The sequence below is a fragment of the Podarcis muralis genome, chromosome 17 (genome assembly GCF_964188315.1).
Source record: "Podarcis muralis chromosome 17, rPodMur119.hap1.1, whole genome shotgun sequence".
Classification (NCBI taxonomy): Eukaryota; Metazoa; Chordata; class Lepidosauria; order Squamata; family Lacertidae; genus Podarcis; species Podarcis muralis.
The window spans coordinates 1,621,740-1,649,442 of NC_135671.1; the positions used below are offsets into that span (position 1 = coordinate 1,621,740).

The 27,703-nt window shown below is 46.1% G+C and overlaps 1 protein-coding gene across 29 annotated transcripts in view; it reads right to left on the bottom strand.

The window, feature by feature from the left end:
• Positions 1–27,703, bottom strand: part of ADGRL3 (adhesion G protein-coupled receptor L3) — a 543,408-nt gene that overhangs the window by 415,730 nt on the left and 99,975 nt on the right. For 28 of the 29 annotated variants that reach the window (XM_028711325.2, XM_028711329.2, XM_028711310.2 and 25 more), the window contains exon 2: positions 1,816–1,881. The exons of the other annotated variant lie outside the window; for it this stretch is intronic. The gene's annotated coding sequence lies outside the window, so the exon portion shown is untranslated. The remainder of the gene's footprint in view (positions 1–1,815; positions 1,882–27,703) is intronic. 29 annotated transcript variants of the gene reach the window in all.

Below are 27,703 nucleotides of genomic sequence, written 5' to 3' on the forward strand. Positions count from 1 at the left end.
GTACCTTGGGTTAAGAACTTAATTTGTTCTGGAGATCCTTTCTTATCCTGCAACTGTTCTTAACTTGAGGTACCACTTTAGCTAATGGGGCCTCCTACCGCCGCCGCACGATTTCTGTTCTCATCCTGAAGCAAAGTTCTTAACCTGAGGTACTATTTCTGGGTTAGCGCAGTCTGTACCCTGAAGCACCTGTAACCCGAGGTACCACTGTAGTGACATCCAGGCTAGGCAAATATAACACACTCTAAAGTGGTACAAAAAGTGACACACACACTCTCTCTTTCACCTGCATCTGGTGACAAGTGCATGTCTGGGCCCAATTCAAAGTCCTGGTGATTACCTTTGAGACCCAGCACAGATTGGTGCAAGGTTCCCTGAAGAACCACCCGCATCCATATAAACCTTAAAACCTGATTCTGAAATCCTGCTGAGTTGTCCACATCCTAAGATGTGGTTTGGCAGCAGTGAGTGTGTAAATAAGAATACTAACAATAAGAAAATTTTATTTGTACCCCGCCCTCCCAGGCTGAGGGCGGCTAACATCATAAAACTAACACAGTATACAAAGGACATAAGAACATAAAAACAGGCAGTCAATTAATTAAAATACATCTTAAAATTAGCTCAGAGCAAATTAAAATCTGGACAGATGGCAGTCCACGGGTAAAATTGAGGTGTCTTCATTGGTACTGAGCTGAATACAAGCCAGCAGTGTGATGAGGCTGCTTAGAAGAAAGCGAGCCCTGCGTGTGCCCTGACTGCTTGGCCTCCAGATTCTGCCTGATTCTTCCTACTCATTGTCTTCCCCTGCCTCTCCAGGAATAGTCACCTCTGCATCCAGAAACCAGGCACAGCACTTCCCTCTCTGCTCTCATTTCCTGAATCATGCAGATAGCTCAACCAGTACAGCATGAGACCCCTAGATCTCAGGGTGGTGGGTTCAAGCCCCATGTTGGACGGAAGATTCCTGCCTTGCAGGGGGTTCGACTAGGTGACTTCCAACTCTGCAGTTCTATGATTTTATGGCCAGCTCTACCACTTGCAGTTGTATTTGTCCATGGAGTTTTCTTGGACTGCAAGAAGATCAAACCTCTCCATTCTGAAGGAAATCAGCCCTGAGTGCTCACTGGAAGGACAGATCCTGAAGCTGAGGCTCCAAGACTTTGGCCACCTCATGAGAAGAGAAGACTCCCTGGAAAAGACCCTGATGTTGGGAAAGATGGAGGGCACAAGGAGAAGGGGACAACAGAGGACAAGATGGTGGGACAGTGTTCTCAAAGCTACAAACATGAGTCTGACCAAACTGCGGGAGGCAGTGGAAGACAGGAGTGCCTGGCGTGCTCTGGTCCATGGGGTCACGAAGAGGCGGACACGACTAAACGACTAAACAACAACAACAACGAAATCACTTGCAGTCACCCAAAGGTCTCCTGCTCCCTGAAAAAGCTCCACCTATTTCCCTTTGGCAGCCCATGATGCCTGGAACTGCCTCCAGGAGTGGCTCTGTGCAACCACGTCTCTTACGCCTTTGAAGACCCTCCCCAAAACTCATTTTTTCTGGGAAGCCTTTGAGCAACCCCCCCCCCTAAGTCCCTACTGTAACTTTGCCAAAGTGATGTTTGTATACAGTACAAAAATGCAGATTTTTCCAGGTATCTCCCGATATGTAAGCAAAAAGCATTGAAAAGAATTATGGTTGGATCTACAAGATGAAAACTATAAAATCAGTATAGGTAGTGCGATACAATTAAGTTCATGGCTTTCCAAAACTATTTCGCAGCAGTTAAATCCAGCTAGAATAAATGCTGTAATTACCTGAATTTGTTCTTCAGCTGCTAAAAATCCATATATCTTTTCTGCAGATTACCGAATTCAGCATTTCTGAGGAGGAAAGAGAGAAGAAATAATTATGCTTACACGCGCTAGTCTCCAAGAAATTATCACAAAGTATAGAGCAGTCTTTTCATGCTTGTCTGCAAAACAGCTGGGCCAACTGTATCATGTGGAATCATACTATATGCAAGGGTTTAATATGAACAATTGAGGCATGACAAAGGGAGTTTCGTGAGCATTAGCTTTCCTACTGGATTCGAGTGGGATGGAAAATGCATTCCTGGGTGCTGCTCTCTGTTGTCAACTGTCCCTTTGGGAGGGTGGAAGAGTTCATTGATGGTCAAAGCAGCCCAGTACAGCCCAAGAGCAGTGGCGGGCCTTGGGATCTTAAATTCTAGAAGTGCCCTGCGCAATGCCAAAATCTGGCTCACACATGAACCTCTCACCTTCTGGTCTACGTCACAGTTGTGGCACTGGTCTACTGCCCTTAGTATCACAAGATTGTCATGAGAGCACTTGGACTAAAATGGTCAACCAAAAGCTTTACTTTTCTGGTTTATCACCACAACAGTTCCTAACACTGGGCTTCAGTAAAGCAAACAATTTAATTAGACAGTGCCTATACGATATCGAGCGACAGAATAATCTGGCCACAGTAAGGAAAGTTTGTCCATGGTATGATTATTTCCCACCTAGCCATTTTGACGCTTTGGCACCCTATTTGCAAAATTTAACCATTCCAAAATACAGGTGTGCTTTCACTCTCGCAAGATTGAATATATTGCCTTCGGCTGTACTTGAGGGTCGATTTCAAAAAAGTCCACTGGGAAAACGGTTATGTCCCTGTGGGGACGGCAGGATTGAGTCAGTGGCTCATGTGCTTCTGGCTGCACTCTTTGAGCAGATCAAGATGATCAGTTGACAGCAAAAACAGCAAGGTTTTTAGCAGGTGCAACTGGAATAATATCTATTATTTGATTACTGATGTAACCCCCCCAATGTATTTTCTATAGTTGATTTTACCTCTATCTTCAGTACATTCTATTTTATTTTATTGCTACGGCTAGTGGCTGATACAAATAAAGATTCTTTCAACCTCAACCAACCTAGTTGTGGGACCCCCTGCAGCTCCCCCAGGGCTCCACCCACAGTGCGCCCCCCTTAACCTGCCTCTGCTTCACATATATGAACCAGGCCAGAGCGCCTTATTTGTGGTATTTTCAAATTTTTAGTCCCAGTGGACTAAATCTGGACTCACTAGCTCCCCATTTTCATTCAGAATTTTACGAGATTCCGTTCCGTATCCAGAGCGCATTTCAGAAAGGGAGGGGGAAGATCTGCACGGAGGTGCATAACGAAAGCTTTTAGCCTTTGTGAAAATTTTCAGATCATAAAATATTAAAAGCACCAGCAACTTAACCTCCAGCAAGAGTTACAAACAACTGCCTGCATCTCAGGATATGGATTATATCAACTGACCATTATAAAAACATTAGCGTCTACCATTATGGTCGTGTATCACAGTAGCGTACATGATGCCACATAACTGTCTAAAATGGTATATTGCAGCAGCACAATAAAAAGGCTTGACATTTAGCAGCACAGAGGCAGAGGATTTTTGCATAGCTTTGTGCAACTACTTGCGGGGCGGCGGGGAAGGAGGCAGAGGGAGAGAGACCGGTTGATTGGGTATGTGTTTCTGAAGAAAGCAGCTTGGCTCCCAATCTAGGCTTTGCATGGTGTTAGCTGATAATGAATCAGGGGTAGATGGATTGCCCATCCTCCTTTCAACACTTCTGTGTTACAAGAAAACAACAGCTCATTTCCCTAACCCTAGAATTACTTGGAACTCTTCCAAGGCCACTTTGCCCTCAGCGATTCGTGCTCTACTTCCATCTCTTCCTTCCTCAAAGGCTTAACCGCTTTCAGATTTGCTTTGTGGATGTACAAAGAGCTTAAAAGCTTGTTCTGACAGCAAGCCCTTTGGGTTCATCTCAAAACAAATTTACTTCTGTCAGAGGCAATGTAAAATATATTTTGCTGTAATTTAAAATAAATTTGTTAAGGAAATTTTTTTTAGAGCAAATTTCTCCTCGGGTCCACAGAGCAAATTGCATTTTATTGAAAAGAATCCGAACTGCAATTTTGCAAAACAGAGACATTTGCGCTGGGAGATTTGTTTTTTGAAAGAACTCTGCTGTATATGCCACATCCTTGCGGTAAACACAAATCTACTTGTGTAAGACAACTTGGTCACTGATTCCTGTTGAATGGCATTCCTCGTAATTGTCCACAGAGCTTCTCTTGGCTCCGTTTCTTTCGTTTTGCACTATCCTGGAAATCCAGGAGTATCTCAAAATTCGAGCAGGGATAATTCACTTCCATTTCCAAGGAGCACAGGTGCTGAAAGCCAAATTGGCCAATGGGGGCAGCAATCTTTTCACACCCCAAGAGAGTCCCTGGGGGTGACATTATCTTATGATGAAGCATAGTACCCATGGGGCATTCTGTCTTCCCAGATTGAAAGAAAACATCACTGGGAAACTGAGGATAGCCAAGTCGCTGCTTTTAGTTGCATCGGGGGGGGGGGGTTGGTCTTAAAAGGGGGCGTTGATAGCCTTGTCTTCAAGGTAAGCTCATCCTTAATAAAGATGCCTTTGATTGCGCCTGCCCTCTGAAGGACACAATATTCTTGCCCATGCTCATAATTGCAAAAATTGCTTCCTATAATTTTTGGAGCAGTGTTGTGAGGCCAGCACAGAGAGAAACTAAAAGACCAAAATGCAAAATTCATTTTAAAGGGGGGAAGGATGAGGAGTTTGGATTTGTTATCCTGCTTTATCACTCCCCGAAGGAGTCTCAAAGCGGCTAACAATCTCCTTTCCCTTCCTCCCCCACAACAAACACTCTGTGAGGTGAGGGGGGCTGAGAGACTTCAAAGAAGTGCGACTGGCCCAAGGTCACCCAGCAGCTGCATGTGGAGGAGCGGAGATGCGAACCCGGTTCACTAGATTACGAGACTACCGCTCTGAACCACTACACCACACTGGCTATGAGGTCCAAAATATTCCCGAAAACCCTTTTTGTGCCTTTGTGCTGCGTGGGATTGTGATTGTAGCAAATTGAGGTTCACTTGGCAGCTGGCATGATGATGTGGTTTTTTCCTGATGGTGCACCCCACTGCCCACTTTTTCCTGGAGCAATGTGATATCAAAGGGGGGGGGTGTGGAATCTACCTCTCCCTGGAACTTCCCAATCTGGTGAGTGAGGGTAGGGGAGGAAGGAGTGGCTCAGTGCCATGCTGCCCATCAGCCAGGTGGAGCTTCCACAGGAGCTTCCTTCAGCCCATATAGAGGCGTGTTTTTTTTAAAAAAAAAATAATAATCATGGCAGGAAAAATTGATGGACTATGCAGAACTGGCAAAACTGACATACAGTGGTACCTCTAGATACGAACAGGATCCGTTCCAGAGCCCCGTTCGCATCTAGAAGCAAACGTAACTAGCAACGGCATGTCTGCGCACGCATGCGTCGCTTTTCGCCACTTCTGCGCATGCGCATGGCGTGATTTTGAGCGTCTGCGCATGCACAAGTGGAGAAACCTGGAAGTAACGCGCTTCGTTACTTCCGGGTTGCTGCAGAGCGCAACTCGAATGCGCTCAACCCAAAGCACATTCAACCTGAGGTATGGCTCTATAAGCTACGGGACAAGGATAACTGTGACTTTAAAACAAAAAAAATTCCTTCCAGTAGCACCTTAAAGACCAACTAAGTTAGTTCTTGGTATGAGCTTTCGTGTGCATGCACACTTCTTCAGATACCAGAAGTGTGCATGCACACGAAAGCTCATACCAAGAACTAACTTAGTTGGTCTTTAAGGTGCTACTGGAAGGAATTTTTTTTGTTTTGACTATGGCAGACCAACACGGCTACCCATCTGTAACTGTGACTTTAAAGATGAAGGGGAAGCCTTTACAAAGTATTTGAAGATGCAACAAAGCGAACTGGACTCCTTGGCTGGCTTTGAATAAACATTCACAAACTTTTTATTGATAATAATCAGCTAAATAGTTTGAGGATCTCTACAACTGTGTAACAGGCAGAAAACAACATTTTCAGAGAAATCAAAGACTGGAACTGAGGGAAGCTGGGGGGTGGTTTTTGTGTGGGAGTGTGGGGGGAGGGAGGAAAAATGGGGGGGAATAAGGATGATATGTTTCTGGATAATATGTTTTAATTTTGAATAAAAAAAGTTTTTTAAAAAATAAAATAAAAAGATTGGGGATACCCCCCCCCACAAAGTTATGTTGCCACCTGCTAGCCTTGTGGCACTTCCTTTGTCCACAGTATGGGATAATAATTTTATTTTATTTTTTAAAGGTGTGCGAGAAAGAAGGAAGGCCCCCGGACTTCACTGCCTTCCAGCCATGTGCCGCGGTGGGCAACTTCCTTGCTTTTTCCAGTAACAGGCCTTTCCTTCGTGTCAGTCAAGGAGGAAGGGACATGGGCCAGCCTTGCAATTTCATTGCCTGAGGGGGGGTTCGTTGCTTTGTCTGTTGCCTGCCATGTGCTGGTGGCAGTGACTTGCTTGCTTGTCCCTAAAGGGACTTCCCTGGATTTGGGGTGAGGGTGCTGCCCAGCGTGCTGTGTTGGTTAACACCATGTTTACACGAGAGTCAGCGCTTGCTTGCTGCCCATTCCAAAGATCTAATTTGTCAGAGAGATGGCTGGATAAATCTGCTGTGTATGCACATGAAGGTGGGGAGGGCAGAGGGGGTGTGTGTGTGTGTGTGTGTGTGTGTGTGTGTAAGAGAGAGAAAGGAGGGGAGAGGAAATCAGGTTTGCATCATTTCCTCCATGCTACTAGAAAACAACTCCTGCCAACCTAGCAGTTCAAAAGCACGTCAAAGTGCAAGTAGATAAATAGGCACCGCTCTGGCAGGAAGGTAAATGGCGTTTCCGTGTGCTGCTCTGGTTCGCCAGAAGCGGCTTAGTCCTGCTGGCCACATGACCTGGAAGCTGAATGCTGGCTCCCTCGGCCAGTAAAGCGAGATGAGCGCCGCAACCCCAGAGTCAGTCACGACTGGACTTAATGGTCAGGAGTCCCTTTACCTTTTTACTAGATAACAATAATGATGCTTGTAGTATCAGTTGACTTCTAAAAGCAAGCATGGGGTTGGATCCGGCCAGGGTTGGGTTTATGGAGAGGCGCTGCACTGTCAGACATAGAATTTAAGAGACGACATAATTCTGGGCATGTTGGAAAGATAAAGGAGGTAAGTTTAATCCAGTCTGATAGTCTTCGAAGCTTCACGTCTTAACCTTTCTTCTTTGTCGCAACACAGACATTTCTAACCTCGGGAGAGGAGGTAGAATTTATTCTTGCGGTTATCTTCAGATGTGTGCATTTTCTATTTATCTCTGAGTTATACGTTTCTCGGGTTATAAATATATAGACTCACAGGGCCTGAACTGGCAGTGGCTAACCGGGAAGGAAACCTCGGGGTCATAGCAGATAGCTCAAGGAAGATGTCAAGCCAGTGTGCAGCAGCTGTGAAAAAGGCGAATTCCGCGCTCGGAATCGTTAGGGAAGGAACTGAGAAGGAACAAAGCGGCTAATATCAGAATGCCATTATATGAATCTATGAGCCTCACATCAAAATGGGACACCATGGAGCCGAAAAGGGCAGTGAGAATGATCAAGGGGGTGGAGCAACTCCCCAGTGTGGAAAGGTTAAGACATTTGCAGCTTTTTAGTTTAGATTAAAGGTGAGTAACAGGAGACGTGACAGAGGTGTATAAAATTAAAATTCTGCACCATGTGGAACAAGCGGGATGGATAAAACCTTTTCTCCCTCTCTCATAACAGTAGAATTTGGGGACACCTGATGAAATGGAGCGTCAGAAGAAGTGCTTGGATTTGATATCCTGCTTTATCACTACCCGAAGGAGTCTCAAAGCGGCTAACATTCTCCTTTCCCTTCCTCCCCCACAACAAACACTCTGTGAGTTGAGTTGGGCTGAGAGACTTCAAAGAAGTGTGACTGGCCTAAGGTCACCTAGCAGTTGCATGTGGAGGAGCAGAGACGCGAACCCGGTTACGCCGCTTCTAGCCATTCAAATAATAAGTAACTTAAACAGAAGCAACCCAAGTAATGAAGATGATTTGGATGTGGTCCAGATGCAGCTACCTTATTTGCTTAGACACCATTTATTACGGTTACATTTTATTACGGAGTAGTAAAAATTTATAAGGCAACATCCTGTGTTGTTTCCCCACTGGGATAAATGATACAAATGTACTATTAAATCTCAATGCCTTCTACCAGCATGCCAAGCTCCATTCCATTTCTGTTTTCATAACGTGTCAACAACTTGCTATTTTTGCTCAGTGGAGCCTTTTCTGTATTTAAGATATTTAAATCTTCTGCGAAAACAGGAAGCTCCAAAGGCTTGCAACCCTTATATCTCCTTTCTATGACGTTTAACGGCATGGTAGTTTAAACAAGAACCTAAACAAAGAAATGTGAGGTTGCATTTTCTTGCTTTTCCTGTAATGAATTACAGGGGCAGGGGCCTTGATTCTCACTGGGACCACTGCATAGCTAAAACTTCCCTCCCCAGCTGCAATCTGGATAAAATGTGGTCCTCTAAAGAGCTATGAAACTGCACCACCTGAGCAAGGAATGACACAGGGAGCACAGTAATAAATAGGCAGCATCTGGAACATATAGACCCTGAACCCGCAAGCACAACAAGAGTAGCCAGCAAGGTGAGTCATGGGTTTGGGGTCACCCTACTGACAGTGGTATTGCTACTGCTGATTACCAGAGTGGTCCAAGGGCAAGGCAGAGTGGAGGTGAGTTTAGGGCTCACTGGCAGAGCCAATCCAGTGCTCCTGATGTAGCCTTATTGGAGTTCACGGATTGGGTCTGCCTTGCTCCCGGACAGGAGGAAGGAAGTCAAATGACACCAAGGGTTGGTTCAGGGAAAGAGTTCTTTATTTCTGCTCTCCGGAACAGCAGAAAGGCACCTGCGTGGTCAGTCCACAGCAAGTCCAAAGAAATGAGAAATTCCATGCAGTATATATATCCTCCAGGCACCCTCTCCCCCTTCCCCAGGAATCCAGCCACGTCAGCCTATACACGCAGGCTGACATCACAGATGTTCCTGCTCCGGTATTCTTAACCATAAAAGGGTATTCCTTCCTGTACTTCTGACCATAAAAGGGTATTCCTGTTCCTACTCTTATCTTGGAGCAAGAGGTCACCAACTCCAAGAACACACTCTGGCGCTGTTCCTGGACTAGGTCTGTGCGTCAGGACGTAAGATAAGACCTAGACATATCATCCCTGCTCCACTGAAACAGCCAAGGTCATCCTTGCCGTCACGAACTGATAAAGGAGAGGGCTCTGAGCACTTGTTTATACAGCCGGGTTTCTGTTTATACATTGACTCAGAGCTCAAGTTAATGGATTTTAGCTAAGGAAAAATAGGGATTTTGGTGCCCATTTTAAACTGCCTGCACAGTCAGTTTTGGGTTTGGGAAACCCATTCCTTCACTGACAGTGTGCTCATGCAACTCTGGCCTTGCCAGGACCCTGCCCAATCCTCACCCAAAAGCAGCTGTCAGGAGGGCAGCTCCAAAACCTTGGCTCCACTATTCCAGCTGTTCGTGATGCAGAATACAAAAACAAAATAAATAAAAAACCCACAACAAACCAGAGGACAGTTCTCTATTCAATGGACTGTCAGAGGGCAACCCTCGTTTTTAAGTAGCAGTTCTCTATTTGAAGGGCGGTCTGGTCCAAAGCCCGTTTATAGAGAGAATTTAGAGAGTTGCCCATCAATAATTAGGACCTCATCAGCAGGCTGAGAAAGACTACAGACTACCTTGTCAACATTTTCTCCACCTTGATGAGATGTATTATTTCTGCTCTATGATAGCTATTGTTTCCAATTCTGTATCAATACATATAAATTAACAGATGCAAACCTCGTACAAATCTGAGTCCTCTTTTTCCTTCTTCTCAGCGATGCGTAAGTAGCCATGCTGAATCCCAGTTCTCTTTCATGGCCAGACATGGGCTTTCTAAGGAAGAAGCAAAGCCCTATAAGCTAAACCTGAGCCTAAAGAACGGAACTGCTCGATCTTTGAAGCAAATATGATTGATCACCTCACACTGCGCAGAGGACAAAGAAGTACAGAGGATCCCGTCCAGAGCTTTACATCCTGTCACCAGCTCACCAAAGGTGAATGATCCTTCACTGTATATCACTGAGATGCACAGGGTATATTCTGCATGGGGGGGAAAGTGTCAACACCTGGGCTTGCAGAGGGCAGCTGAGCCAACACTGCTTCCTGATCTCAGCCCCATCTTAGAAAGAGAGGCAGCCAGCAAGGAGGGAACAAGTGGTAGAAACTGCAGCAATTTGGCGGTGCTGCAGAGTCGATGATACTTGCAACGTTCATCATTTCAGTAGAACAAACCACCCAGACCCTCCAGCAGATGCTGCAGCCACAAACATGACAGCAGACTCATCAGCCTTGCCACCAGAAGCAGTATTGGCTGCTGCAGCAGCTGCCACAGCTGATCTCGCAGTGGGTAATGAAACACCATACTTCTCCCAAGCCTCTAAAATAGGAGGCTCCGGGCTCTTTTCAGATCTTAATGTCTCCAAAGCTCAGCAAGATATCAGGGGGCAGGGCGGAATATGGACCCTCCACTTGTAGTACCACTTATTCCAGAATCAAACTGATTGCCAGCATTCTCAAGGTTGCATAGTTCTGGGAGTGAGTAGAATCAGACAAACTACTGTATTTTTCGCTCTATAAGACACACTTTTTAGGAGGGGAAATGTGTGTGTGTCTTATGGAGCGAATGCAGGCTGCGCGGCTATCACTGATGCCAAAACAGCAAAGAGGGATTGCTGCGCAGCGATCCCTCTTGCTGTTCTGGCTTCTGGGATTCAGAATATTTTTTTTCTTGTTTTCCTCCTCCAAAAACTAGGTGCGTCTTATGGTCTGGTGCGTCTTATAGAGTAAAAAATACAGTACATTCAGAAGCCTCCATGCTCCAGTTTTTTATGCAATTGCTCCTTGACTTTTAAAGGAAGAAAGGAGTTGTCCATTAAAGGAGATGTCAATCACCATAAAGAAGAAGAAGAAGAGTTTGGATTTGATATCCCGCCTTTCACTCCCTTTAAGGAGTCTCCAAGCGGCTCACATTCTCCTTTCCCTTCCTCCCCCACAACAAACACTCTGTGAGGTGAGTGGGGCTGAGAGACTTCAGAGAAGTGTGACTGGCCCAAGGTCACCCAGCAGCTGCAGGTGGAGGAGCAGAGACACGAACCCGGTTCCCCAGATTAGGAGACTACCGCTCTTAACCACTACACCACACTGGCTCTCTATGAGGCATAGAGAAGAAACAAGGTTGACTGTGGAAGTTGCAAAATGCATCTACCTTCTCTTTTAAACAAAACATAAATAGTAACTTACTCAAATGATCATATGAGAACGCACACATATAAACAGAAAGAAGAAACGCACAGCGGATTAGGAAACACAACAAATGTTAGGATAAGCAGCCTACACGTGAAACATGAACAATAAGAAAAAAATAAGAATAAAGCCCTCATATATCACCTAGCGACCACATTTGCTGCTTTCAGTGTAGCCACGTCGGAAAGGCGGAATGAACTCAAGCCTCTGGCCTCCCATTTTATGGCTGTAAAATATCTAAAATATGGTGGTAAGTGAGGAGAAAGCAGGCTACAATAGTGGCTCGCAATACTATAAAGTTTAACAAGTGCCGAAATAAGAGATTTTAAAAATATATATTATATGTCCGTTACGACTTTGGATCGGAAATTTTAACAGAGCTTTTACAGCTCTATTGAAGGTAGCAAGAGCTATACAGCTGGCGTAAAAGGAAGAACTGTATAAAATGTGACATATTAGCGATTGCGTATTTTTTAAAAATAAATAAATCACAGAGTTCTCTTTCTTTCTTTTTAAGCCACCATAGTGGGTTGAAAGGGACGCGGGTGGCGCTGTGGGTAAAACCTCAGCGCCTAGGACTTGCCGATCGTCAGGTTGGCGGTTCGAATCCCCGCGGCGGGTTCGCTCCCGTTGCTCAGTCCCAGCGCCTGCCAACCTAGCAGTTCGAAAGCACCCCCGGGTGCAAGTAGATAAACAGGGACCGCTTACTAGTGGGAAGGTAAATGGCGTTCCGTGTGCTGCGCTGGCTCGCCAGATGCAGCTTGTCACGCTGGCCACGTGACCCGGAAGTGTCTTCGGACAGCGCTGGCCCCTGGCCTCTTAAGCGAGATGGGCGCGCAACCCCAGAGTCGGACACGACTGGCCCGTACGGGCAGGGGTACCTTTACCTTTAGTGGGTTGAAAGTGTTTGGAAACTTGTTTTGTGAAGCTGTCCTTTACTTGCTAGGAAAAGAGCGTAGCAGGTGCCGAGAGGGGTTCCTTGAGTGCAGGAATCACCTGGCGCTGCTCCCTGAGCAAGAGGCGTCTGGGGTCAGAGAGCAGAAACCAGATAGCAAGGAAAGGTTGAGTTCTGCAGGACCTGCGAGAACCTCCAGTGACAGCTTCCGAAAAGAGATGTGCTGCTTTGACAGGTGAGCATGGCCGTGCACCTGAGGAGCCAAGCAGGCCTGCTGAGTGCTCTCCCTTCGACACAAGGTAGGGCGGGACAGACTGATCGAGGCAGACCTCTGACCTGGAGCGGTGCTTTCTATTTAGCGACTGAATTTTCTCAGGCTGTACAGTGGGACTTATGTGCTGGAAATTTAAATGGGAGTGTGAGGTCTCAGGCAGCTAAAAGCTGTGAGGGGTTCCAGTACCTTCAGCCTGAAGTCTGCCAGGAATAAACTCCTATAGATCCACATCTGTTTGGGATGTTTCGGCCTTAAATGGATTTTGCACTTACCAAGTTTTGCCTCCGTATTTCTTGGGAATTTTAATTGTGTACCTGGGGGAATGAGCCAATGAACCTGGAGTGGGATAGGGTTGCCCCCTATAGCAGTGGTTATGGGTTAGTGGGCCATATGGTGTTGGGGTCTTCAGAAGCCAAGCTGGGCTAATCAGGCTAGGACTACTCCCTTGGCTTTAGAAATGGACAAGGCCAGCTGCATGAGGGAGCAGTTTCCCAGAACAGAGAGAGCAAGGGGTACGAGGAATTCCAGTGGGATCTAAGTTTCCCTGCCATGGGTTGTGTGTGCAAAGGTATGTGGCCTGACTACTGTAATTCGCTCTACGCGGGGCTGCCCTTGAAGCTGACCCAGAAACTCCAGCGAGTGCAGAATGCTGCGGCGAGGCTCCTTACGGGGTCCTCGCTGCGAGATGACATTCACCCGGTGCTATACCAGCTGCACTGGCTCCTGGTGGAGTACAGGGTCAGGTTTAAGGTGCTGGTTTTGACCTTTAAAGCCCTATGAAGCCTAGGACCCACATACATACGGGACCGCCTCTCCTGGTATGCCCCGCGGAGGACCCTAAGGTCCACAAATGACAACACTTTGGAGGTCCCAAGTCGCAAGGTGGTTAGACTGGTCTCAACTAGGGCCAGGGCCTTTTCAGTACTGGCCCCGACTTGGTGGAACGCTCTGTCACAAGAGACTAGGGCCCTGCGGGACTTGACATCTTTCAGCTGGGCCTGCAAGACAGAGCTGTTCTGCCTTCGGTTTGGACTCGGTCTGACCCTTATGTTTCCCTCAACCGCAACCCCAGAGTCATCTGCAACTGGACTTAGCTGTCAGGGATCCTTTACCCCTTTTTTTTAACCTTCTGGGTAGGTTCCCCAAGCTGGGCATGGGGTGCACTGCTTGGCAGTTCTGCTTGGAGGGCGGATTCCTGAAGGGGGCGCTGGGTGTCCACTCTTGTGCTTTGAGATTCCACCGGGTACAAGAGATCAGTGGGATAACATGAGACCATATAGGTACATGAAATCACATGCATATTACGCCCAGCTTTCTCTCTCTTTTTCCACTATGTGTAGGTGGGGCTCTGGGTATCATGAATCAATGTGTGGGCATGGTAACGGCCTGGGTGAGAGAGAACACACTGAGACTCGGTCCAGAAACATGGGGTGAACAACATGAAAGCTACTGTGCTGGTCCTGGGGGGAAGGTTACCATTGACGTAGTCGAAGTCCGGTCCTGGGTCAGTAGCCTGGAAATAGTTCGCAAGGAGCGGGGCGAGGTCCGAAGCAGGAAGCCGAGCGGGGACAGGAACACTGGAGGGTCAGGTCTGGGTCCGGACAGGAGCAGGTACTCAACGACGACGTTGCTCCCACAACCTGGGACCGGGCTGACTGGCCTTTATCTTCTCTGAGGCCAGGGGCGGTCCCGGCCCCCAGGAGACCCGCCTCTCCTGGCCTTAAGGTGAGCACTCCTCCTGGGAGAAACCAGTTCCCTCTGCCTCTCTGCCTTGAGCCTCTGCAGCTCAGGAGAGGCTGAAGGGTTACTGGACCCAGGGGGAGACTCACCTGCAGGCACTGAGTCCTCAACTACCTCTGGAGCCAGAATGGATTCACCTGGTGCCTGCTCCTGAGGATCCGGCACAGGTGCAGGCGCCTCAGAATCAAGGTCCTGCCCTGGCTCAGCTGGCCCTGGAGGCGGGGACTCCTGTGCAGGCTGGGATTCCTCCGGTTCATCCTCTGAATCGGATTCCCAGGCCATCACAGCTATGCAGAACCAATTATACAAGAAGCATAAGACCACAGCATACTTATGGGCCCAAACAGACAAATGTGAATAATGGGGAAAGGGTTTTCCTTTGCTTAATAAATTGGGAGCAGTGAAAAAGGGCTGGCGACATAGGCCGCAGACAGATTAAAAACAATGCAGGTGTATAATTAGGCATTAATTACCTTACCACACTTTTTACTAAAGGGCCTCAAATTTTAAAGAATTAAGCTGAATCAAACAAAGCCCCCTCAATGAATCGAACCAATAAACAAGAGAGATGTATATTCTTCTGGTTAGCTAAGCTAGCCAGCTGGCTTCAGCTTTTTCTTTCTTGCAAAGGCGTTCAGGCTTGCAAATGGAATATCTGCGAGTGATGTGAACTGATTTCACTTTACAGGTGAAGCCGGGAAGTGAAATTGCCCTACAGGGACACAGAAAGGATATGAGAAGGGGAGAGACTTGTGCTGTAAAGGTGTGGAATTGCAGGCTGAATTTTATTTTTTTTAAAATTAAGATTACTGTTTTATCAGAGGGTTTAAATGCTTTGGGTGGAGCTGCTCAGTCACTGGTGAACCATATAAACATATTGTTGTACTGAAAGGTTTCACAGCTGAAGTAATTCCTATGTTCCCAAATCAACCAAATCTTGATCTACACACCTCAAATCTAATCGGAATTTTGAAAAGAACTGTCACCTGTTAAATATTTATTTTATTTATTTATTCAATTAGATATATAATTATATATTAAATTGGATATATTATAGATTTATTCAAAAAGATAGATATAGGAGAACTATGCAAGCCATCCCACTTTTAAAGGGCAGGAAACAATTCCATCATTTTCTCTCCTTCAGACTGTCACCTGGGAGATCCGTTATACAACTGCAGCAGACTAGCGCTCTAGGCACACCTGAGCTCCTTTTCCCTCCAAACTGCATATGCAAGGCAGCGACTGCACCAGTATTTCAATCTTCTCTGGCTGGAGATTCAGTTTGTTCATTCACATCCAGTCCATCACTGCCCCTAGCTGTCAGAATTTCCATAACCTCCCAAGGGTTAAATGCAAAAGAGCAGCAGATGTAGATGTCGCCTGCATAATAACAATCCGGCCCAAATCTCCATGCGGCCTCACCCAGTGGCTTAGCGAGACCAGGTGCTGAGATCCTCACTTCTACACAGTTGTAAAGGTGCAGGAGGCCTGAACTTGTGTGCGTCTGACTACCCTGCAGGCAGAGCCGCTCCATCTCAGGCAGCTGAAACACAAGAGGCAGCGCCCCCACCCCATGGCTTCCACTGCAGCCACAACACCCCTCTCGCCAAGGAGGAGGTGCTCTGGCATGCCACGGGGCTGCACATCCTGCGGAACGCTACTCCATGCGCAAGAGGAGGGTTATTCCAGAGTGCATAGAAGACAAGCGGCAATGTCTTGCGGCACACCTCCTCTTACACAGAGTTTGGGGAGAAGGTGTGTGGGTTCTGACAAGTGGCAGAAATCAGGGGGGTGGGCACGGTGGCACCAGGGGGCAGCACATTCCTGTTTTGACCCCGCCTACAGGGCACCCTGTTACGTACTGAAGTTCTCACCCTTGCCCAGCAGGGGGATATTGTAGATAGTTTTCACTCAGGTCCACATATGCAAATAAGGGATTGAAAGTGACGTTCAGTGATTGGATAGTTAGAGAAAGTGGTTACTGTTGCTTTGTACTTGAGCTCTATATAAGCAGGCTGGCTGAACCCTTCAGTTCAGTTCTGTTCTGGCCTGTGAATAAACAAGAGCTGTTTGAAGAATCGCTGTGTCGTCTGACATGTTCGCCCACAAGTTAACACACCCAAAAGAGAATTTCCTTCTAGTCTAATTGCAGCATGGGCATTGCATCTCTAGTTGTGAGACACACACTCGAAAACACCCTCTGGGCTACAATCCGGGTTGAAAGACTGCAGCAGAAGGAAGGAGGGGACCCTGCAGGTCAGATGGGGAGGCCCCCAGGGGTCAAATGTGGCCATGGTCCAGTGGTTCCCCACCCCTGCCATAAGCCAGCAGCCATAGGGCAACGCAACAGCCTCCCAGAGTCGCCTTCTCGGATATATTCCAAGACAAACTGACCCCAATTCATCCTTTTCCTGATTAAGTCACCAGGAGGGCAATAGCGGCCAGTCCTTTCCCCTTCTTTCCCATAAGCCTCCAAGCTGCTCACTTGTCCCTCATATCCACAAGCTTCCTGCCTGCCTCCCATTTGCCAGTGTTTCTCCTCCTCCTCCTCCTCCTCCTCCTCCTCCTCCTCCTCCTCCTCCTCCTCCTCCTCCTCTTCTTCTTCTTCTTCTTGCCCTCCATCAGCACTTTGTCACCTGACGTGCAGGAACATTTGTGGAACATGCTCTTACCCACAAGGTTGCTGCGGATGGGATCAGTCCTACATTTTACAATCTACCTGTGCCTGCAGTGAAGGGTTGGCCAAAACCCCAGGTACTGGGACATGGGGAGGGAGTGACTCCCCATGGCTACCGCAGTCACCAAAGCAAAACATGTAAGTAGGTGGGTGTTAAGTTGTGGGTGAACATATCAGACGACACAGCGATTCTTCAAACAGCTCTTGTTTATTCACAGGCCAGAACAGAACTGAACTGAAGGGTTCAGCCAGCCTGTTTATATAGAGCTCCACTACAACGTAACTGTACTGGGACGCGGGTGGCGCTGTGGGTAAATCCTCAGCGCCTAGGGCTTGCCGATCGCTTGGTCGGCGGTTCGAATCCCCGCGCCGGGGTGAGCTCCTGTCTGCGGTCCCAGCTCCTGCCCACCTAGCAGTTCGAAAGCATCCTAAAAAGTGCAAGTAGATAAATAGGTACCGCTTTCTAGCGGGAAGGTAAACGGCGTTTCCGTGTGCGGCTCTGGCTCGCCAGAGCAGCTTTGTCACGCTGGCCACATGACCCAGAAGTGTCTGCGGACAGCGCTGGCCCCCAGCCTCTTAAGTGAGATGGGCGCACAACCCTAGAGTCGGACACGACTGGCCCGTACGGGCAGGGGGGTACAACGTAACTGTAATAATTTTCTAAAACTATCCAATCACTGAATGTCACTTTCGATCCCTTATTTGCATATGTGGACATGAACTATCTACAGTATCCCCCTGCTGGCCCAGGGTGAGAACTTCAGTACATAACAGTGGGGGAGAAGGGAGCTTGGAGGGAAGCTCAATATGGAAGATTTTAAATCTGAAACAGAGAAGAATTGTAGGTTCTAATAGTCTTCCCATACCCGAGGTGAGCCGTAAAATATTACAAGGATTACGTTTTTGAGAAAGGAAAAGCACCTTTGTGTGATATCACTCATCTTAACCAATCTGAAGCTTGAGGAGAAAGATATAAAAAGCGCCCACTGTCAGATTGTTCGGGTAACATAACCAAGGACCACACATGCAACAAAACTCTAGCTTGTTTGGCGAGGCCTTTTAGGACTTGGCTTTATGCTGCTTACTGGATTGATTGACTGCCTGCTCCGCTTTTAAATTACCGAATTGATTTGTCATTGTTTTTATTGATCTTGTTTTACTGTAGGCCACTCTGGGGGAGCTTGCTGGTTGAAGAACAGCGTACGAATACTTAAAATGTTGGCACCCCGGTGAACTTCCACGCTCGGGCGCAGTATACCACGGTGCAAGATGTTAGTGAGCAACAACCATCTCCACGCTGCTGCCGCGAGCTCACAGCGACACCTGGTTCGTCGTTGCTGGAAAAGGGATTGCTGGATTAGAGAGAGCCCTTTGGTTTCATTCGGCAAGGCAATTCCTATGTGTTCGCACCTTTTCTAATGCCTTCAGAGGTTAAAGGTGGCATTTGATGAGAGCAGCCGTGCGATGTGACTCACGTACAACAAGTACATTAGGTCTGCTCCGTAATCCAATTTGCAGGGAGTGTGGGCCAATTATCGCTCCCCTCAAACCAAGTCAAGCAGCCTGTAGTCACCAGCCTCAAATTCTAAGGTTCCGGTTTTTGTTCTCTCTGTTTGCTTTTGACTAGTGGAGACAGCTGCTGCCCAGGTCCTGGCTTGCCGCTAAGCTTCTTGAAGCAAATCCCTCTCCCTTTCTGACTTTTCTCATTCATTTCCTTTTGGAGCTTGATGCTTGCCGGGGGCGCCATTAAAAAAGTTCCCCTAGCCTAAAACCTCTAACATGAGCTTATTTTGCTTCCTTCAGAGATACCCTCCGCAAGTGACAGTTGTTGCTGCGCTTTGCCCAGATTTCGCCATTTGCAGCAGCGAGCCTGACAGCTCTTAGTGCTCAGTGACAGCAGCCACTGAATAATTAAGGCAAGTCTCAGAATCAACAGAAATGTTTTTCCAAACAATTCCAGAGCAACCTAAAGCCTAAAAATAAAGCAGAAGAAGGCTAGGAACTGTACTGAAGAGACGATAAAACAAAAACCTTTATTTTTCGTAAGAAAGTGGGGGTGAATGTAATAAATAACAGCAGTAACAATGATTATAATATCATTTGTTTGTTTAAACGATTTAGATAGTGCTCTTTCCATGGGATTTGCAACAGCAACAGCATATATTTGTATCCTACCCTTCAGGCGGCAACAACAACAGCGGCAACAACAACCACCTATATTTGTATCTCACCCATCTGGCTGGGTTGCCCCAGCCACTCTGAGTGGCTTCCAACATATATAAAAACATAACAAAACATAAAATATTAAAAAGCCTCCCTATACAGTACAGGGCTGCCTTCAGATGTCTCCTAAAGGTTATATAGTTACTCATTTATTGATGAAATGCCTCAGTTCTCCTGGATGTTGAGCAGCCACCAACTATTATGGGCTAGCTTGCATAATACCCTCCTTCTCAGTTCCAATATTACCTGTAAGGCCAACTCGGTTTAAACTTTAAATTCAGTTAATGTGTGCGCCATAGTAAGCTGTGTCCAAAGTAACTCACAATATCATCTTTTTATTATTATCGAACGACATACAGATATTTTTTTCCTGGAGGGCTCACCTGGAATTTTTTTCTCCAGGAGGGCTTGCCTGGCAAACTTGTTACATATCTTTAGGCACCAGGCAAAAACATTCCTCTTCTCCTTTTGGCCTTATAAACGGTGTGTGTCTTGTTTTTGCTTGTTACTATGCTATCTATGTTTGTGTTTTTGTGTTGTAAACCACCCTGTGACACTTGGATGAAGGGTGTTACAGCAAAATGCTGAAAGTAAGTTCTGAGTTTTCAATGTTAAGTCTCCAGGCACATAACAGAAACTGGGTGATTAACATGCTGTTCTGGTATTCTAGAGACATGAGGACAACCAACCATTCGGATGAGGAAATATTTTAATCACTTGATTCAACAGTATAACACACTAGGTACCAGAACACTGAATGAAACCTAATGGATAACTATTCACACAGCATCTCAATACTTTAGCATATGTACGCATCTCACAACATCAGTATAAAGATGCATGGACATGTCACAGCTAGTTGCAAACACACACTGGAAACAGTGGCTTACGAAGCAATACAACAATGGGTAATAGAGATATTCAGTTCTTTTTAAAATAAAAATCTTCTCTTCTTGTATTCTTTAGAGGCATATAAAACCACACTGTAACACCTTAAAAAAAAAAACATGTCAAAATTTCCATTTCCTTAATTTTCTCCAAAAAAGCAACCACTCAAACAAACAAATACAAAATGCTGTTTTCTGGCAGTCAGGAGAAGTCTTATTTGCCTTGCTAGGGCTAATTTGACCCAATACAGGTGTGTGCTTGTCTTCGCAGTTGGGAAATAGTGCAGGTGCATAATTAGGCACCAGCAGAAAACCAGTTTTATTGAGACTTCTCAATCCCAAGTATACAAACAATCACCTGTTGTGGGGTGTCGGTCAACTTAAGCCAAGGTATGTGCTCTTTGTTCTATTTGCAAAGAGTCCTATACTCATTGCGCAGTCACTTGCTGAGCAAAGCAAAAGAAGTCAAGTAGTTCTGGGGCATGTACAGAGTGCCAGCTGAACAGACCACGCTGGTAATAAGCCACAGCTGGTCGGGATAGGCTGAAAGGCCTAAGTTTTGTTTGTGTCTATTTTTCATGTGATCATTGCAAAGAGCTTCCTATCCCATCTATGTGTGGAGGGGTGGTTTGTTTGTTTTGTTTTTTTATAGATGTGGGGGAAGGAGGAGTCAACCTTAAGTCCTCTAAAAAGAAAATAAAGGAGAATGAGAACTTACGCAATATTAATTCTATTGAAATTTTTAGAACTCAGAAGACTCCAGCCCTTTTGTGTAAAGGAAAAGCAGCCATAAATCAATACAAACCAGCACTTCGCCTCTTCTCAATTTAGCTCTGTCTGGGTGAGCAGATAATTCCAAACAGCAAATATCTGAGGTGTCTGAATTTCAGACAGAGCTCTGGGCCCATTTCGTTCAGGTACAAACCTCAAGCCACCCCCTCCCCCCATTACTTCTGCCACAGAGCATCTCTCGCTATGGAGCAAGTTGAGTCATCACACGGTATTGACTGGCGATCTATTTTCAGCCTGCAGTGCTATGCAGGACATATCGTGCACAGCAAAACCAAGATGCAGCAAGAATGTAATAAGGTGCCCAATTATAGCAAACAAAGAAGCATAGATGAAGGCAGAGCGCGCACACACTGCCCCCTCACTCACAGTTGCTTAAGGGAAACGCATGCATGGGTCGTGGGATCGCAGTGCTCCAACTGACCCACCCAACTTCGCCTGTGCAGAAGGCACCATCAGTCACCATTAAGGAAGCCGGCTCACAGCTTGCACAAGTTTGCGTTAACTCTTACAAACACACTTCTCTTCTGTACTGAAGAATGAGGGAAATCAGCAAAGAGAATAAAAGATGGGTGAATTCTTTGTATTACTACAGAAGATGTTGGGAGGGCCAACCGTATCTTACAAAATATTCCTGGCACAGTTACTTTTGAACACTTAGGCCAAACACAAGCAGCAAAAGATAATATTTAGAGTAAAATGCCAAATTGCAAAAGTAAAAAGTTATTGTGACGGAGCTGCATTGTTGATGCAAATGGGAAATGGTTGCTGCTTTAACTAAAAGGAGTAACTATGCTAAAATCAGTTCCCTTACTGGAAGGTGCTTCTAAAGGAATGCAGAAAATTATGAACATAGCCCAGAAGAGAGCTTTTTATTAAGACTACTGTGAAATGTCTAGGGCAGGCGTAGTCAACCTTTTTATACCTACCGCCCACTAATGCATCTTTCTTGATGGTAAAATTTCCCTACCGCCCCCCAGTGCTCAATGGCAGGAGGATTCAGCTTGTGCCATAGAACCCCCGGCCGCCCACCTGGAATCCTGAAACGCCCACTAGTGGGCTGTAGGGACCAGGTGGACAACCCCTGGTCTAGAATATGATGTCTTCCTGAGGAATAATCAAGGTGGCTTCTACAAATGGAAATCTTTTCTCACCAACCTTTTAGAATTCTTTCAGGTGTCAATATATGGGGGCATGATTACTGATTAGAGGTTCAGCGTTTTTAACAAGGCCTTTGCCCAAATCACAGAAGAGTAGCCAATCACATTGCAACAAAAGCAATACCTATGGCTCCTTGTTAATTGCAGCATGATTTACACAGGCGAGTAGCCTCCCTACACAAAGCCTCCAGGCAACCCTTCAGCACAGCAATTTTGAAAGGGGCTTTTATGTGAGTCGGTGCTTCTTCAATACAAGCCTGCCGAAGTTTCTGTGATTTTGGTGGTTCCGCAGTGCCATCTTTTAAGATGGCTGCAAAAACAGACACCAATTCAGCAGTGACCCATTGACCTAATTAGGTCCACTTTGCTTTCGGAGGACATCAGGAGCTCTGAATAATTTTTTTGCCTGTGTTCAAACAAAGCATCTAGCAGCCAGACCCAAGCCCTGGTGGCACAGGTTGTCTCTCAGTTGCCTCACCCAGAATACATCACTCCAAGGAAGGACACACTCTTTTCTTGGCCCTGCACAGAATGTAGAAGGGGTGAGTTGGCTGCCACTCTGAGGTGGTGCAGACTCTTGTTCTAACCTAGGTAGCAAATGTTTCCATCCCTTGTTCTGACCTCAAATAAATTAGACAGCAAATGACTTCGGTGGAAATGTTTCAATACTCCATAGTACTACTCTGATAAGTGATCGTGCCCTGTTCCCCGCTGCAGGAAAGAGTTAATCCTCTACAAATTAAACAATTTCCTCTTAACTTGTATGTGTTTTGCCTTTTCCTAATTGTGCACATTTTAAATACTGTTTTACCTGCTGGTACTTCAAGTGCCACTTAAGGTAATGTTAACATACTTTACAGTAAGCAAGTCTTACTAAAATGGAATGGAATGTACTTCTTAACAGAAATATTGCTGAATATTGCGTTTCCTGGCTGGGAAATATAAACTTCAGTGGCTTGTAACAATTGTGTCACTGCAAGATGAGTATTACAACTCCAACCATTTTCTAGATTGAACCGTCTTCATCTGAGCTGAAGAACAATTTAAGGACTCCTCCCTCCCACTCGATTCCCCCTTCCCTCACCATATATTTGAGTTCACAACACATACAGTAATTAACACTGCACATAATTAACATTATGCATTTTTATCGACACTCTACGAAATACTTTGTGACTCTCAGACTGGAAACCCTGACTCCTTGAAGAGCCTTTGGGAATATGATTTTGGCATGGAGAATGATTAAGCAGACTGGTGCAATATTTGGGCTAAAAAGCCACTTGACCCCACCCAAGTTAGAAAAAACACATTTTAAAATGGTACATAGGTGATAATTGGATCGGGTATCATTGATGGGGCTTTGGGTGTACTGAGATGGTGAACCATATGTGGTGGACCTGCACAACTGTTAATACATTTCAGACTGCAGTGTTTCAGGAAATAAATAGGTTCACAAAACAGTCAATTCAATGCATGCCATAATTGGCGTTATTGACAATTTTTAAGGATGAACAGAAGGATCTTCTGTACAAAGAACTGATCGTGTTTCTACTGGTTAAGATCACAGAATTGTAATGTTGGAAGGGACCACAAGGGTCATCTAGTTTAACCCCCTGAAATGCAGGGACCTTTTTGCCTAACATGGGGCTTGAACCCACAACTCGGAGAATTAAAGAGTCTTGCGCTTTACCGCCTGAGCTATCTGGTCGTAGCTTGCCTACTGATTGCACACACTTGGAATGTTTTGGATAATTTGCAGTTGCCTGCTTGGGGACAAAAGGTCTCATGGAAATGGCTGTCTTGGAAACACGGACTAAACAGCTGGAACACTGAATGGAGAACAACTAGGAAACAACTTTGTAGAATTATGCCATGCTTTTATAGCATACATATCAAAAACCAATTCCAACACTCCAGCAAAGCATGTCCAATTGCGATGAGTTATATCTGACTGACCTCTGTACCTTAAGGTTACCAGATATTTTTTCAATGAATCCGGGGACACTTTTCAGCTTTCTACTAAACAGATGGATTTTGTCAGGGGGCTGATTTGTAAATCCGGGGACTGTCCCCGGGGAACAGAGACATCTGGCAACCTTACTGTACCTCATTCTTATGAGGGGAGAGGGGTTATGCTTTTTGGACGGAGAACTAAAAACATTTGTTTTAAAAATTCATATATTTAGTTTTGTTTAAGTCAAATAAACATGTTGATGATATAATCCTACATATGTCTACTCAACAGGATTTATTTCCAGGTCAGTATGCATAGGATTGCAGCCTCCATTATGTTGTTGTTGTTTAGTCTTGTCCGCCTCTTCGTGACCCCCTGGACCAGAGCACACCAGGCACTCCTGTCTTCCACTGCCTCCCGCAGTTTGGTCAAACTCATGCTGGTAGCTTCGAGAACACTGTTCCACCATCTCATCCTCATGGATCACTGCCTTGCCGTGGCGAAGGGGCTTGAATAACTCAGAGAAGCTATGAGCTATGCCGTGCAGGGCCACCCAAGATGGACAGGTCATAGTGTAGAGTTTTGACCAAACGTGATCCACCTGGAGGAGGAACCGGCAAGCGACTCCAGTATCCCTGCCAAGAAAACTCCATGGATAAAGACAACAGGTATATAAAAGCCTCCATTATACCTCCATCAATTTAAGGCAGTGGAAAATGTTCTAATTCATTTTCTTCCAGAAAGCCCCCATCACTGAGACTAGGTGGTAATTGTAATTGCAATCCTCCTGGTCCAAGAAGGGCTACTTCAAGAGTAATCACACAATCACCTCCTTCAAGGCAGACTGCCCTGCATCATAAAACAGGCAAAAACTGCCTCTTGGGTCCAGCTGGCCAACTTGTTCCTGTTAGATGGCGTTAGCTAAGAAGGGCCTTAATTCAGTAGGCTTTTCCAGCCTCAGTCTCGAACTTAGACTAGCACAATAAAAAGTGTTGCTCTGTACTGAAATAGAGGTTCCCCTTTCCGTGCTCATCAGAAACTATTCTGATAGCTGCCCTTGTTGGAGATGTGCAGCTGTATGGCAATTTCAGGGCTTTCAAAATGCATAAACAAGGAATCAACCTTGCAGTAGGCATAGTCTTGTCAATTCTCATTTATTCACTTGGTACTTGGCATACAATCTTTTCTGCCGTAAGAAGCTGTAAAGATGTACGCAGCTTGGGGTGACAGTCAACTAAGTTTTACTCACAGTACAGAAATTAAAATTAATGAATAATAATAATAATAATTTTTATTTATACCCCGCCCTCCCCAGCCAAGGCTGGGCTCAGGGCGGCAAACAAGCAATAATAAAAACAAGTTGAATGAATACAACTTGAAGACAAGATTAAAATACAACATTAAAATATTGAAACATTAAAATGCAGCCTCATCACAGGAGGAGAAAGGAAAAAGGAAAAAGAAAGAGGGGGAGGGAATCAAGTTGACTCCAAGCCAAAGGCCAGACGGAACAACTCTGTCTTACAGGCCCTGAGGAAAGAAATCAGATCCCGCAGGGCCCTGGTCTCATGAGGCAGAGCGTTCCACCAGGCTGGGGCCAGTGTTGAAAAGGCCCTGGCTCTGGTTGAAGCTAATCTAACTTCCTTAGGGCCCGGGACCACTAGGGTGTTGCTATTTATGGACCTTGAGGCCCTCCGTGGGGCATACCGGGAGAGGCGGTCCCGTAGGTACAAGGGTCCTAGGCCGTGAAGGGCTTTAAAGGTCAAAACCAGCACCTTAAATCTGACCCTGTACTCCACCAGGAGCCAGTGCAGCTGGAAAAACATGACTTAAGTTGGGTATGTTCATTTCAATAGGTCTACTCTGAGTACAGCTTAGTTGAATAGGTTGGCATCCATCTGTTTTGGGAGACAATGGACCTGTGTGCCTTTGGGGGTGAAGTCAAACTGTTGGAAGGTTACAGCGCCTGCTGTGGCTATAGAGACCAATATGGGGGAGACATTTTTTGTTGCAGCCGGGGCAGATGGACCAGTGGTCCATTCCTCCTCTGGTCACTGCTGCGGATGCACCACCTGGCTGCCTGTCTCCAAGCACTGAGGTCACCTGCAATAAATCCCCATGGGGCAGGGCTGATGTTGCCAGCCTTTATGCCACATTTTTGTGGCACAGAGTTGATCTGCTAACGGGCCTGGTCCCCATAGAGCACATCCTTAAGGATCCTGACATCTTTCATTCAGCGGACATGACCAAACTAGCATAGGCGTCGCTGCGACACAAATGTGAACATGCAAGGAAGGTGGGCTTAGAAGAGCACATCTTTGACGCTCTGTCCTGCACAGACTTCAGTTTCTTTCTTACTGGTTTTGTGAGCATGGAAATCCTGCTCACTGATGACTGAGTACAGAACTCATGACATATATATGAAAAAAACACCATGCATAAATGGAATGGCATATGGGGTGCCCTTCTGGTGTGTTTTGACAATAACAGATGCTGGGAACCCAGCGATCCAGCTCCTTGCCCAGCAGACAGACAAGACCCTCACATCTCCTCCTTTTCACCTCTCATTCTAGCTTGTTCCTTCCTATTTATCTGGCTGCAAACTAAGGAAGAGATTTTAAACCAATCTGCATGGGCCCAATAATGTAAGAAAAACACACAGAAATGATTCAAGGCTTATTTTCTTACCAACTCAAAGGCATAAGCTTCCTCTCTTTCAAAACGTTGGCTGTTGTTCTAATTTCAGTTATCCTTTCTGTTCTTATTAATTGCTATAGATATTGGATGGGGGAGGGGGAGATTGATAATTGAAGGGGGATGAACGGCAAGGGTTGGGCAAGTGAAGAGCAACTTGCACCCCACCCATCACACTGTCAATATCCTCGGGCCACAATAAATGAAATTCATGCACCAAAACATCACTAGATGGTGTTCTAAACTCATCCATAAACTGAACTGCAGAACTAGCCACATGCAGCACCATCGCAAAAAGATCTTTAAGAGACTCGGGAGCAAGGAAGGAGTTATAAGACCTTCCTACAATGGGGTTGTGCCAGAGGGCAAAAAGAGGCCAAGGTAGGAAGAGAGCTTTCCTCCCTCTGTTTCCCCACCTCATTCTGTTTTTTTCCACTCTGGGGTACGAGGAGGAGAATAACTCCTCCTGCATCAATACTACTATGCCATGAGAAAATACTCTTATCTCCTCCTCCCCCAGGAGCTGCTATGGGGAGGGGAAATGCTGTGTGTGTGCGTGTATGTGTGTGTGCCTGTGTGCCTGCCTCTAAGTGTATGCATACACACATGATTGTGTGTTGGCTTGCTTTGGCCGTGCCAAAGGTAATGGAGGTAATGGAGAGACCAACCATCAGAGGCCCTTGGGCTACGCCTGCAGGGGGGAATGGTCACTAAAATCCTAAACCTCATCAGGAATGCTAAGGAAGACAAGAGGATCCAGTCCAGAACACCAAGCTAAGAATGCAATTCACATTCCATGATTGTCATGGTGCCCATGTAGGACCGCGTTGAGCCTCAGCATGAATGTTGAGGACCCCCAAAACAACGAGCCTGGGGGATTCACAACAACAAACTGAGATAACCTCTGGCAGATCACGCAAGGAGACCTGGACAGAAGAGCAGAATCCTTAATCTGTCCAGCAAGTGTTACACAAATGCTTACAAGTGGAGCCCACCTGGACATGAGCCTTGGAGGCCGTCCAATATAGAAGGGGTGAGCAACCTCATGCTTGAGGGGCCAAATGCAGTCATC